We start from the raw sequence: 16,465 nt of genomic DNA on the forward strand, positions 1-16,465 counted from the left end.
CATCCGAGCCTCGCCCGCGGACGTCTGCCTCTGTCTCGGCTGCACAGGAGGAAGAGGACGGGAAGTGATTTACTAGCTTGGGAAGTTTTGGGCCTGTGGTCTTCTTTTCAGGCCATTAATGCAGGAGCAGAACGTCACTTCCATCCAGCGCTGAAGCTCCCGTGGCCACAGTGTCTGTGTGTGTGTGTGTGTGTGTGTGTGTGTGTTTATGTGTACCTTTACTTCGCCCAAATTTGGAGATATTTCTCAGAATATACAACAATAGATTAGGGACACTGTTAGATTGCATTAAAAAAACATTGTGATTTGGAGTGTAAGTGTATGTGTATAATGTTGATCTCTGCCCCTAGTGTAAGTGTGAGGTACTACAACCTATAATGTTCCCAATATGAATCATTTCTGACAAAAGTATCCATTCATCCTGTGTTATGGATGATGAGACAAGATAAATCAATCATAGATCATTATTTATTAGGGTTGAAACCTGGTGATACGATATATGGGAAAAACGATATATTGTGATAGTGTAGTAACAAGGATATATTTGTAGTATTGTCCAGTACTTGACTCTGGTGTTGTGATAGTGTAGTAACAAGGATATATTTGTAGTATTGTCCAGTACTTGACTCTGGTGTTGTGATAGTGTAGTAACAAGGATATATTTGTAGTATTGTCCAGTACTTGACTCTGGTGTTGTGATAGTGTAGTAACAAGGATATATTTGTAGTATTGTCCAGTACTTGACTCTGGTGTTGTGATAGTGTAGTAACAAGGATATATTTGTAGTATTGTCCGATTACTTGACTCCAGTGTTGTGATACTGTAGTAACAAGGACATATTTGTAGTATTGTCCAGTACTTGACTCTGGTGTTGTGATAGTGTAGTAACAAGGACATATTTGTAGTATTGTCCAGTACTTGACTCTGGTGTTGCAGAATTTATTTTCTTGAGAAAGTCGCAACTGCTTTTTTTAAAACCAAAATATGTCCAAATATCAGCTTTAAAATCTGCTGGATCACTGTATCCTCTCGTCCTCAGCCATCACCGTCAACTTGTGGGATTTTATTCTTACTTTAGCTGCTGAGGATGTAATAACTGCTGCCATCCAGTGACTGAAAATGTTATTGCAACACACAAATGAACAAACGCCACTAATATTTGCCTGTTGATTGTAAATAAAAAAATCTGATTTTATTTTAAACACACTTTATCGAATTTCAAACCAATAAATAACTGTGGTAGCAAAAATATCTATAAATATAAAATATGATTTGAAGCTATAAGTGAATCAATACAGTACTGTGAAAGGAACATTTTTGTTATATGGCCTAAAACCTTTTCAAGACACAAACGTTTTCAAATCAATGACCAGAACGTTGCATACAAAAATCACGTGTCCCAGTTGTCAAGGTAACATATCCTACTTTGTGAATAGAAGCTTGAATTTTTATACAAATGTTATTTTTTAAATCATATTCTGACATCGAGTGAAAGTTTTTATCCGCTCCAAACCGTCACACAACTACACAAAATAACGTCGGCGTCCGCAAAAGGTGACGTGCTGTGTAAGATGTCCCGGTGAATTAAGGCGGCCTAAGTGCGTGCACGTACGTGTGCATGTGCGAATCTGCATCCCATTAACCGGTGGCGTCGCGACAGTGAAGGACACGGGAAGAGAAAATCACGGACGAGTCGTGAACACGAGTCGGCGACGTCCGACCAATGTCAGGCACGGAGCAGCGATATATGCAAAACCACTTCCAACTTCATTCCACTTATTGCCGATACGATCGTCGGCGCCGCAGTTACTGTACGGCGAGCGCTTATTAATCTGAGGAGAAGCGTCCCGAGCCGCTTACACTCGTCGTCCGACAGGTTGTTCGGCGAATGATAATCGCCTCTAAAAGCAACTATCGGGGTTAGAAATCCGCAGACAGGTTAATCTCATTGTCTTCCAGTGACTTTGGGTGTCGGCGTGGAGGAGGCGCCTCGCTCGCACAGCAGGTGGTTGGACGTTTGATCTCGGCTCGCGGACGCTTCTGGAATTTTAATAACGCCGAGCTCGCGAAATCATATCATGAATATCAATTTATAACTTTGATCCTCGTGTCCTCTTGTATTACGTCCACTTAGAGCAGACTCGGGCGCCGTGATTGGTCGGAGTCAGACGGTTCAAAGTTCAACTCGTGTGTTGATTCAAGTGTGTGTTGAATAGATGTGTGACTCTTTTCAGTGTGTGTTTGTACAAAACTCTCTTATCATTGAAATATTGACATTAGAAAATGATCTTAAGCTCCGCCCACTGAAAACACTTCTTGAGATTAAATCTTGTTGACAATAACCACGCCCACTCTGCTGTGATTGGTCAAACATGGGGGTTTGTCACCACGTGTCTTCAATCCCGGAAGCCTCCACCTCCAAGGGTCTCGTTGTATAAACAAAGCGGTCGGGATTACAGCTGGCTGGAGGAGGAGTGAAGCCATTATTACATCATAATGGACTCTCGTAACCTCTCGTTCGCCCAGATTTCAGAGCAACTTTATAAAGTAATAAGTTGAAAACATGGTCATGATGAGGAACTTACTAAGTACAACATTTGAGTGAACGGTTTACATTTTAGGACATCGTCAGGTCTCAGGGTAAGGGGTCACGTTTCAGAGAAACCTCTGAGACGATCAAATAAAAAACTTGTACCATCGGACATATTATGAATTTTATTTTGAAAATCTTATTTTATTGCAACCACAGTAGCAAACTGGCGACTTATCTTTGAAGCCTGAGGACATTTGGTCTGACAAAGGGCAGAAATTTCCTGAAATCAGGACTCACTACAGGTGTTCTCGTGAAGCAGAAAAACACACAACTGCCTGGTCATCGATGAACGGAGCAGCGACGGCATGTCGTCCACAGTCTCCACAAAGCAACAAGGATTTGTCATAAACCGGAAAAAGCTGCAGCTGCTACTGTGGCCTCAACAAAAGCTGTCATGTGTTATGAGGTCAGGGTTGTTAGATTTCAAAGAGTGAAAAGGTAAGCCAAAAAGTCAAAAGCCCCAAAAAATGTTCTTTTTATCAACGAAAGAACACATCGACATAAGATGTTATGAAGGCGATAAACAGTGTGTTCCTGTTTGAGATGCGGAAGTCAAGTTTAGAAGCTGATTTATGGGGTGTCATAGCTCAGATGGAGTTGTTGCTCACGGTCTGAGAGGTTGCCGGTTCAATCCCTGAGCAAGACACCCTGATGGCAGAATTGGTGTGCTGCGTCACAGCCTACTCCCATCAGTGTACTAATGCATGACTGTGACAGCACTTTGTAAGTAATTTGTATTTATATAGCGCTTTTCCAGACCAGGGTCACAAAGCGCTTAAATAATCCAAACAATATTCAATAATGTTGTAATAATAAGTATAAACTTTAAAGGTCAAGATAAAACTGAGGAGTTCCAGAAAATCAAGGAAAAGCCTGAACAAATAAAAATGTTTTAAGATGTTTCTTGAAGGAGTGAGTAGATCCATCAAGCGTAAAGAGAGAGGAAGATCGTACAAATAATTCTTATTATTATTCCTGTGGTCTTTTTGCATACGTTAAATCAAAAGTCTACACTTTGGTGATGAAAAGGACTAAAAGAAACTCTTAACACACTCAAATGATGCATTCAATGACATCGGGATCGCTATGGTGGGTTCAAAAGCGTGGGTTATATTGTAACAAAATGCAAAACACTTTATAACTAAAGTTATTGACTTCTATAAATAGAATTATAGAAACTCACACAAGTTGTGTACAGCTCGTTCACACTGAGCAGTGTGCACTCAAACAGCCAGAAAATTGAGTGTGAATCAATTACACCCTCAGCGGCCGCCGTTCTCAGTGACGTACATGACGCTACGTCTAGAGATACGTCGCTCAGCGGAAGATATGTCAGTCAAGTGGCGGCAGGGAGGGACTGCGTCATAGCATCACTAACTTTACCACAAAACCATCATAACACAATGAAACGCAACTTAATAAATTGTTTCGATTGGTGAAAATCGCTGGCAAGTGTCGGTGATAGTGTTTCAACTGTTGGTTACAATCAGTGTTAAATAGTAGTAGAAGAAGAAGCTGTCGAGTCATTTCCTGTTAGTGTGTAGCAGCAGAGTTTGATTTGAGACAGTACTGTCCAAATTTGCGCACTGTGCAAGTTAGTGCCCTGTCTTACAGTGTACTGTGAAGCAGTGCACTTTGAAAAGTGCGTGATTTGAGACACAGCGAAGGGCTTTGAACCACATATCATGATTTTATAGTTTATTCACAATATGTTCTGTCTTATAAAATCCCTTAAACCTCTCACACGTCTGACAGAAGCTTCACTATCTTATCTGTCAGCAGTGGCACTCGTTCTGAATGTACTTTGTTGTACTAATCCTGCACATTAATGTTCCAATAACTTAAATACACTTGAGATTTGGCATTTTTATGCATGGTTTATTTTGAAAATGAAACATTTGTGTTGAAATTCAGGCCAAGAATTTTCTCTTATCGTCACATTTGTTTTATTTTGTGAGCGTGAATAAGATATGTGACATATTTTTAAGGGCAAAGTTAAATTCTTAGTGGATTAGATTCACAAACTGACTGAAACTGTTCTTTATGTTTAAATGTTAAAAATATATATATATTTTTTGTTAGTATTTCTTCGTTTAAAAATAAGTGCTTAAGGTTGCCACGTAACTCACTGAACACCATTTATTTTTTGCATGTTTCAGTTACTATAAATACAACATTGAACACAAGAAACGTCCCTAAAACGATGAAATCTCATTATTTGAAAAATGATGCTGTTTTTAGTTAAATACGGGCCGTGGCGATGCGTTTTAAAAGTAATATCATGGCAACATATGGAAACAAAAACTAGGATCTTGTGTATATTTGGAAGTGTGAACTAGATTCATTATGTTACATGATGAACTATGAACTGAACTAGTTCATTTCAAAATGAGTGAAGTGAACTTGGAAGTAGCAAACTTTCCCAGCAATGGTCATCAAGAAGACTTATGATGCAACTAAACTGTAAACTAAACTGACTAAAGACATTATGACGTTCACATTACACTGTAGCCATTAACGCTGCTGTTACAATTATAAGTACCTTTTTCTTTCTTCAAAGAGTACATTTGAAAAAGTCTTTCGACCTTTTATGTGGATGGAAATTTAAAGCTGCTCATGTTAACTTGTTTCTAAAACCAAGCTCATTATATTTGTTGTTATTTTTTAATATTTCAATTCTAAATATAACTTTTATTACTCAAATATAAAATAAATACATTTTAATAAGAAATTAGAAGAAGTAAAAAAGGTTTTGCCTAGTTTATTCCTCAATAAATGTGCAAACATTAAAAATAAAACATCATAACCTGGAGGAATTGTTTTTGTTTATTTTTATTTCAGTCTCTTTCCATAAAACGAACTTGTCTTCTTCTACATACAGTCGTGTACTTTGAAATGAATACACACAATATATACAAACCTCATTCATGAAACACTCTTTTATCATCAAGTTTTCTTCTGAAGCTCTTTTCTCTGCCTTGTCGCAGTTGTCGCCCAAACTTCACTTTGTTTGTGTTCTTTCATGTCTAGATCTACATTTCTTTATACAACGGCAGCTTCAAGTGTTTATTGATCCTTTTGTTTGCCGAGAATGTTCGGCCCAAAAGAGAAATCTGTGGGGAAGGACATTCTTTCTCCTCCATGTTGAAGTGATTCACAGACGAACGTCTTCATTCTTTTGTTTTGTCTCCAGTCATAATAATAATATTATTGTTATTCAAAGAATAATGAATGGACTGATGGACGTCATCATTTTAATCATTGTCTTTGAAACAAAAAATAAAAGAACACACAGTTTTGTTCAATTTGGTTCAGTCAGTATTTTTAAAAGAGGGAAAAACAACACAGAGGGCACTTAAATAATTAAATAAACAATATGAAGTGAAATCTCTTAATTTGTGTTTTGTGGAAAGATGCTCATAATAAGGATAAAACAAATGTTTAACATTAAAAGTCAAGTTAGTGAGGGGGGGGGAGAATATGTATCTAAATAAATTTAATAATATAGATAAACAGGTTAAATAATGTTATTTAACATCAATAAAAAATGAATATTACTATTTTAAAATCTCTACACATTTGTATTCAATTCTATCCCTGTTTTCTTTATTTAAATAAATAATTTTTCGGTAAAATTTGCTCATTATGCCTTTCAAAGTTAACACCAAAACAAGAAAAAAAAAGGACTGAATGTAAAATATTCTGTGATTTAACCAATTCATTCTAGATTAAAACTGTCTCATTAACACAAGCAATAATTAATTATTACTTTTTTCAACTAAAAAGTTTGGTTGAGTTGTTGTAGTTACTACTATAGTGTGCGTCGTCTCTAAAAGCCTCATTTTTCATCACTTATAGTCAAAGTTCTAATATAATTTCAGTCGTCGTTCTCACTCATCACTCCAGAAGTTGTTCCAGCAAAAGTCAATTTCCAGTTAATAAACAGTTTCTATTAGTGCTTGTTAGTGCGTATAAAAAATTGTGGCAGTGGAAGGAAAGTGCAGAAGCTATTAAATTAATGACAGAAAGAAAGCATTTTTCTGTCGCCGGGGTCCAATATATACGGCAGCGAACCTTCTCTCTCGCCGCAGACAGTATATATTTGATCGGATTCTTGAGCAGACAGGACGCAGCAATACATCTACAATATTTACTAACTTCTTATGGCTCTGAGAAGTGTGCTCGGGGAACCTTCCAAGTGTTCAACACTCTTTGTAATAAGGAGGAATGATCTATTATATAAGAACGCTGGAGGCGGATCCAGTGCTGGGCTCCTCGACGGGTGTCTTGTCATTGATAACGTGGCTGATATAACACATGGACTCCTGTGGGACAGAAATTCTATCAAGTCTCGTCTGATGCATTATCTTCTAGTCGGTTCATGTCGCAGCAGTGAATTCTGGGAAGTTTGATCGTGATAATTGAGAGCTTTTGGTTTGTGGAAAACTTGACTGATGCTATTTGTTGGTTTTTGTTTTTGTTTACTTCAATGAAGGAGAAGAAAGTGTGACAAGGATGGGTTCTGATGATGATGATGATGATGATGATGATGATGATGATGATGATGATGATGATATATAAAAAATATTAAATAAACCATGTACTGTACAAAACATGGACTATATAAAGCATTAACTATATCAAACATTAACTATATAAAACATTAACTATATAAAACATTTACTATATAAAGCATTAACTATATAAAACATTAACTATATAAAACATGGACTATATAAAACATTAACTATATAAAACATTAACTATATAAAACATTAATTATATAAAACATGGACTATATAAAACATTAACTATATAACACATGGACTATATCAAACATTAACTATATCAAACATTGACTATATAAAACATTAACTATATAAAACATTAACTATATAAAACATGGACTATATAAAGCATTAACTCTATAAAACATGGACTATATAAAACATTAACTATATAAAACATTTACTATATAAAGCATTAACTCTATAAAACATGGACTATATAAAACATTAACTATATAAAACATTTACTATATAAAACATGGACTATATAAAAACGTAACTATATAAAACATTAACTATATAAAACATTAACTATATAAAACATGGACTATATAAAACATTAACTATATAAAGCATTAACTCTATAAAACATGGACTATATAAAACATTAACTATATAAAACATTAACTATATAAAACATTTACTATATAAAGCATTAACTCTATAAAACATGGACTATATAAAACATTAACTATATAAAACATTAACTATATAAAACATGGACTATATAAAGCATTAACTCTATAAAACATGGACTATATAAAACATTAACTATATAAAACATTTACTATATAAAGCATTAACTCTATAAAACATGGACTATATAAAACATTAACTATATAAAACATTTACTATATAAAACATGGACTATATAAAAACGTAACTATATAAAACATTAACTATATAAAACATTAACTATATAAAACATTAACTATATAAAACATGGACTATATAAAACATTAACTATATAAAGCATTAACTCTATAAAACATGGACTATATAAAACATTAACTATATAAAACATTAACTATATAAAACATTAATTATATAAAACATGGACTATATAAAACATGGACTATATAAAAACGTAACTATATAAAACATTAACTATATAAAACATTAACTATATAAAACATGGACTATATAAAACATGGACTATATAAAAACGTAACTATATAAAACATTAACTATATAAAACATTAACTATATAAAATATGGTCTATATAAAACATGGAACATATTACACCATGGTTTATCTATAAAACATAAACTATATAAACCATGGTCTATTTTAAACATTACCTATATATAAAATTGACTTTATTTAGAAGGACTACATAAAACATATAAGTGTCACTTGGTTTGAAGCTTCTCTTCGGTTGCTGTCATCCGATTAACCAGAATCCAGTCAGGAGGCGGAGATATGTTCACTTATGTCAGTCAAACAAGGCCCTTATTATGCAAAAGAATAGTTACTTATGAACAGATATACAACCAGAAATACATTTGTTACAAACGTTTTTTGTCAAATAATACTGACATAATTACTGTGGAAGATTTAAATGAATACAAAAAAAACACCATCCTTAGTGATGACGTACCACACACACACACACACACACACACACACACACACACACACACACACACACACACACACACACACACACACACACACACACACACACACACACACACACACACACACACACACACACACACACACACACACACACACACACACACACACACACACACACACACACACACGACAAGTGTCTGAAACTGTTCCTCATACACAATACTCAGGACTAGATTGACATTATTCACACTAAAATAAAGAAAAATAAAGGAATTCTCAAGCAGCCATATTAATTAAATAAAATTAAGTACTTTTTGATGCTTCAAAACACTATATATAACTATATAAAAAATGTATTAAATAAACCATGGACTATATAAAACATTTACTATATAAAACATGGACTATATAAAGCATTAACTATATAAAACATGGACTATATCAAACATTTACTATACAAAGCATTTACTATATAAAACATGGACTATATAAAGCATTAACTATATAAAACATGGACTATATCAAACATTTACTATACAAAGCATTTACTATATAAAACATGGACTATATAAAGCATTGACTTTATAAAACATGGACTATATCAAACATTTACTATATAAAACATGGACTATATAAAGCATTAACTATATAAAACATGGACTATATCAAACATTTACTATACAAAGCATTTACTATATAAAACATGGACTATATAAAGCATTAACTATATAAAACATGGACTATATAAAGCAGTAACTATATAAAACATGGACTATATCAAACATTTACTATACAAAGCATTTATTATATAAAACATGGACTATATAAAGCATTGACTTTATAAAACATGGACTATATCAAACATTTACTATATAAAACATGGACTATATAAAACATTTACTATATAAAACATGGACTATATAAAGCATTAACTATATAAAACTTGGACTATATAAAGCATTAACTATATAAAACATGGACTATATCAAACATTTACTATATAAAACATGGACTATATAAAGCATTAACTATATAAAACTTGGACTGTATAAAGCATTAACTATATAAAACATGGACTATATCAAACATTTACTATTTGAAACATGGATTATATAAAACATTAACTATATAAAACATGGACTATATAAAGCATTAACTCTATAAAACATGGACTATATCAAACATTTACTATATAAAACATTAACTATATAAAACATGGACTATATCAAACATTTGCTATATAAAACATTAACTATATAAAACATGGACTATATAAAACATGGACTATATAAAACATTAACTATATAAAACATGGACTATATCAAACATTAACTATATAAAACATTAACTATATAACACATGGACTATATAAAACATTAACTATATAAAACATTAACTATATAAAACATGGACTATATCAAACATTAACTATATAAAACATTAACTATATAACACATGGACTATATCAAACATTAACTATATAAAACATGGACTATATAAAACATTAACTATATAAAACATTAACTATATAACACATGGACTATATCAAACATTAACTATATAAAACATTTACTATATACAAATTTAACTATATAAAACATTAACTATATAAAATATGGACTATATAAAACATGGACTATATAAAACATTAACTATATAAAACATGGACTATATAAAACATTTACTATATAAAACATGGACTATATAAAACATTTACTATATAAAACATGGACTATATAAAACATTAACTATATAAAACATGGACTATATAAAACATGGACTATATAAAACATTTACTATATAAAACATGGACTATATAAAACATTTACTATATAAAACATGGACTATATCAAACATTAACTATATAAAACATTAACTATATAACACATGGACTATATCAAACATTAACTATATAAAACATGGACTATATCAAACATTAACTATATAAAACATGGACTATATAAAACATTAACTATATAAAACATTAACTATATAACACATGGACTATATCAAACATTAACTATATAAAACATGGACTATATAAAACATTAACTATATAAAACATTAACTATATAAAACATGGACTATATCAAACATTAACTATATAAAACATTTACTATATACAAATTTAACTATGTAAAACATTAACTATATAAAATATGGTCTATATAAAACATGGAACATAAACACCATGGTTTATCTATAAAACAATACTCAGGACTAGATTGACATTATTCACACTAAAATAAAGAAAAATAAAGGAATCCTCTAGCAGCCACGTGCAGCACGAAGACTGTTACTGGAATATTCCTGCGCCGCGTCCTCATCACGGATCCACGACCTCGTGCAAGGTTGGCTGCAAACATAAATACATTTACATTCATCTTCCTGGGAAAATTGTGCTAAAGATAGCCACCTGGAGCCGGCATATGGACTGGCGCCCTCTTGGGGTTGGGCATGCGGGCCGACGCCGTCGAACCATTGGGTCATCGGTAACCAGCAGCTGGGAGGCCGTCCTCTCCACACATCAACAAATCTTACTTTAATTAGCTCGCCGCCCCACAAGTATTCCATCAAACCTCCGACACACCGGCTCACCTTCACCGCATCCTGCGTCCACAGCAGGGAATTCAACCGTCGACACACACAATACTCCAATGATCCGATGCTTTATTACAGCGGGCGCTCAGATTTCCTACCCCGATAATCCTGTGAATATCAGGCGACATCTTTTGTTCAGCGTCTTCACACCGACGGGCCAGAGGAGGTCAATATGTGGCCGATGGTTTACAGTATTGATCCAGCGTCGTCTGCACTTGAATCGCCATAATCGCCTGAACACGATTCAGTGTGTGTCGCTCCACACCTCCGGTCTGGTTAGACGCTAGACTTCCTGTTGGCGTTTCTGATGCAGACCAGGTTGATCTGACTGTCTTGTATTATTATTATTATTATTATTATTGTTTTCATTATAATTATTATTATTATTATTATTATTAGTGTTATTACTCTTAGTCTTACTAATTTTTATTATTATCATTATCATCTTCATAACTATTAATATTACTGTTATTACGATGTTGATTATTATTATTATTGGTGTTTATTATTATTATTATTATCATTATTATTGTTAGTATTATTATTGTTAGTATTATTACTCTTACTGTTACTTATATAAGTATTATCATTATCATCTTCATTACCATTAATATAACTGTTATTATTATATTGATTATTATTATAATTATTATCATTATTATTATTATTATTATTATTGTTAGTTGTATTACTCTTACTGTTACTTATATAAGTATTATCATTATCATCTTCATTACCATTAATATTACTGTTATTATTATGTTGATTATTATTATAATTATTATCATTATTATCATTATTATTATTATGTTTATTATTGTTAGTTGTATTACTCTTACTGTTACTTATATAAGTATTATCATTATCATCTTCATTACCATTAATATTACTGTTATTATTATGTTGATTATTATTATAATTATTATCATTATTATCATTATTATTATTATTATTATTATTGTTAGTTGTATTACTCTTACTGTTACTTATATAAGTATTATCATTATCATCTTCATTACCATTAATATTACTGTTATTATTATGTTGATTATTATTATAATTATTATCATTATTATCATTATTATTATTATTATTATTATTGTTAGTATTATTACTCTTACTGTTACTTATATAAGTATTATCATTATCATCTTCATAAATATTACTGTTATTATTATGTTGGTTATTATTATTATTGGTGTTTATTATTATTATAACTACTATTATTATTAGTAGTAGTAGTAGTCGTAGTAGTAGTAGTAGTAGTAGTAGTAGTAGAAGTAGTAGTAGTAGAAGTAGTAGTAGTAGTAGTAGTACTAATAGGTTTTTTGCAGTTACTACTATTATTACTATTACCTTTTGTAGTATCATCATTATTATCATTACCATTACTATCACTGTTGTTATTATGTTGGTTATTATTATCGGTGTTGTTATGTATGTTATGTAAAATTAGTAGCATCATCATCATCATTAATGATTTGTATTATAATATTATTGTTATTAGTTATGTCATTGTTTGGTTGTTAATAAGCAATATTATTATTATTATTATCATTAATTATTTTTATTATTATTTGATTTTCAGTAGTATTATTATGATTATTCCTGGTGGTGCTCTTTGTATTTGTATTATTGTAATTAATTATTATTGATGTAGCATCATCATTGTTACTATTAACTTAATTATTGTGAGGTTTTTTATAATATTAGTAGTAGTAGTATTATTACTTTTATTATAAATATTATCATCGTTGTTACTATTTTTAGTACTTTTTAATACATATTTTCATTGTAGTTATTAATGCTGTTGTTATTATTATCATAGTTATTGTTGTTGTCATCAATATTATAAATATTGTTATTATCAGTATTATAATCATCATAACTGTTATCATCACTCAGTAACTAATTCAGCTTTATCGAGATCATCACGAGGTAAATGATGTTGTCGTCGGTTGATTTCTCCCGACCTTGAGGAAAACACCCGACAGATCATCGTGTCGTCATTCGACGAAAGGAGGACGTGATCGTGAACGTTATCATCTAAAGCGTTCCTCGTGTTCGTATAGAAGCAGCAACACTTCAGGAATCAATATTTCTCATCGTTTCCCTACATTCTCACCTCCAGAAGCTCTCGAGTGTTTTCACCTCAAGCTCTCTGATCATACCTCAAGGTCAAGTCCAGGTCACCTTTGTCCACCGTCCCCCGAGGTACCGGACTTGTCCACAAGTGGGTTTTCGCACGCGAAACGATTTTCCTCTATGCGAGGAACGTCCCACGTGGCCAGTGAAAGTCCTTTTTGTGTAACGGTCCATATGGGCCAGTATCAGCGCCGCCACTTAATTACCTATAAAACCCTCTGATGGAGGAGCAGCAGACGAGACAAGAGTTCGAATGGATGGAGACGAACATGAGGACTGGCAGAATGGTGTTGGGGTGCAGATGGAGGGAACCCCCCGCCCCCCCACTCACACCCCCAACCCAACCCCCCCCGAGTGTTTACAAACAACGCACGACAACAGAGGGAGGAGTGGGAGGTTCCTGACCCGGGGAGACTATAAATTATGGAAGATTGATGCCGGCGGAGGAAGAGGACGACAGTTAAAGACGAGCAGAACTCATGGCTGACCCCCCCCACCCCCTCTTACCATCACCTCCGCCTCCCCCTCGTCTCCCAGAAGCACAACAACACACAATTAGCCGCTCGATCTGTCATGTAGCCCACGTTCACAGCACCAAATAATAATCACCCTTCAGAGACAGATTGCCAGAGCGAGGGACACAGATTTCACTATAGGGGGTTTTGATGCATTCGCCGCAGGCGCCCCGCTATAAATGTCAGCGTTTTCCCCTTTCAGGGCCGACAAATCCTCACATGCATGTCCGAGGAGTGCAGATAATGAATGCTTGTGTCGCCTTCTGAGAGCGTTTTCCTTCTCAGAAAGTAAATGTCGCTGTTTTATTAACCCCCCTCCTCTGGTTCGAGCGCCAATTGTTGCACTAACTGTTCAATCATAAGGTTAATCTCTGAGGAAATAGCAAAGAGAATTGGACGGTATACATTATATTTTCTGATGTTTTTCATTGTTTATTCGAACGAAGAATAAACTTGCGGAACAAAAAAAGCGTGAACACACCACGTCCAGTAAAGATCAACTGATGTGAAACTCAAGACTCTCTTGACTCACATGTTTCAAATGTTGATTCTTCCTCTCCAAGATGCAGTAAGTTCCTCATCAGGACCATGTTTTCAACTTATTACTTTATAAAGTTGCTCTGAAATCTGGGCGAACGAGAGGTTACGAGAGTCCATTATGACGTAATAATGACTCCTTTTCCATTGACCCCTCTTTGTTTATACAACAAGTCCCTTGGATGTTGAGACTTCCGGGATTGATGACAAACCTCCATGCTTGACCAATCACAGTGGGTGTGGTTATGGTCAACAAGATTTAATCTCCAGAAAGTGTTTTCAACAACACAAACAAGTCAACACATTATTTGAACTTTATCATTTAGTTATAATGTCAGATGTTATTTTGGTGGTAGTTTCTTCTGGATTCAAGAATGTTTTCGGTTGATTTTTCTTCCTCTTGTGTAGCTACACAGCTAACAACCCAACTTTGTTCAAGAAGGTAAAAAAGACCTAAAAAACTTTCTCTACGGTGACTTAACCAGTGTTGATTTTTTTAGGGTTGCCTTATGAGCGTGTCATAGTCAAGTTTGGTCAAGCTTTTGGATTTTGCTGAATTCAACCAGGTGACCAAGTTATTTTTTGTGAGCACAACGAAAATACAATACTTGATCCACACGTTTATTTGATTGTATTTGTCAGGGTTGCAAAGTTCAATCAGAGCAGAACTACTTTTTTTTAAATCTTTTAATCTGTCTTTCTTAGGGACTATCGTTCAATTTATGTTTTACTGTTAAAAATCTCTGTATCATTGTCGACATCCATCATTTCTGTTCCTTATCTTATCTCAAACACTGGCATCTTTAAAAGGTCATGGTATGAACATTTATCTAGTCTGACCACCGGGCCAAGTCAAATGTCTTGGAGTTTGACGCATGTAGTATTTAGGTTTCCTTGGCAGAGGTATGCGCTCTCCGAGTGCATTTCAAGTGTATTTTTTTTCAGATGTTTTCTGTATTTTTTGTATGTTCTATCCATGTTTGATCTAAGGCTTGAATTTTGAATGTATTTTAACAAATTTTCTTGATCCAAATCATCATTTAATCAACATTATTGTAGATATAAGTACTAGTTTAACCATATTCAGAACTTTCAAAGAGATGACTGTACTATACTAGTTCTTCTAACTCAATTAAATTCATATTCTGAATTCCTAAAATACACTTATTTAGGCATATTTCATAACAAAAATGTTATTAATTTATCTTAGAAAAATGTTCATGACAAATTATCAGCAAAAAGTATACCCTCAACATTATTATGGTCTATAATAGTTCCGTATGATCTATTTTTCTAATGTTTATTTGGCCATTTCTTAAAATAATTCACCTTCAAAACTATAAATATATATGAAAAAACAGAGGTTCACATTTTTTAACTTCTGTTTTTCCTCTGTTTGGAATTTTCTAAAGTGACATTATAGACTTTTAGTGGCAATGAAAAACATCTTGAGGCATAAAAAAAAAAATAATCGTATATTCAAATGTATCAGTAAAGAAAGAATCCCTGGAGAGCGCGGGTCTACTACTGCAGCCGCAACACAATAATCACTAAAACAAACATTTCAATATCTTAAAGCAGGCCTCAAAATTGAATAATGGTTAAGTGCTTTACCAATGCAGCTATCAGGACTAGCGACAAGATCAAAGTACATTGTAATAGATTATTTAAAGATGTATACGTGAGGAAGGTTAAATTAATTTGGCGGCGTTTGATGCGAAAACCTCATCAATTGGAAGGATTTTATAGAAAAAAGACACGTAAGGTACGATCACTCTAACAAGTACTGTCGCTCCAGTTCGTCAAAGTTATATTGAATGAGAGGAAAAAATGTTTGAATTACTTTCTCCTGAATTATTACTTTAATTGAAGAATTTTGATTCATTGGCTGAAAATAATGGAATACAATTTTATTTTGTCTTGC

At 33.2% G+C, this 16,465-nt stretch overlaps 1 protein-coding gene across 2 annotated transcripts in view; it reads left to right on the forward strand.

Annotated features, from left to right (window-relative positions):
- arhgef10la (Rho guanine nucleotide exchange factor 10 like a) overlaps positions 1 to 16,465 on the forward strand; it is a 218,917-nt gene that overhangs the window by 159,166 nt on the left and 43,286 nt on the right. The window lies entirely within an intron of this gene.

This window comes from Callionymus lyra, chromosome 10 (genome assembly GCF_982586985.1).
Source record: "Callionymus lyra chromosome 10, fCalLyr1.hap1.1, whole genome shotgun sequence".
In the NCBI taxonomy this organism is placed as follows: Eukaryota; Metazoa; Chordata; class Actinopteri; order Syngnathiformes; family Callionymidae; genus Callionymus; species Callionymus lyra.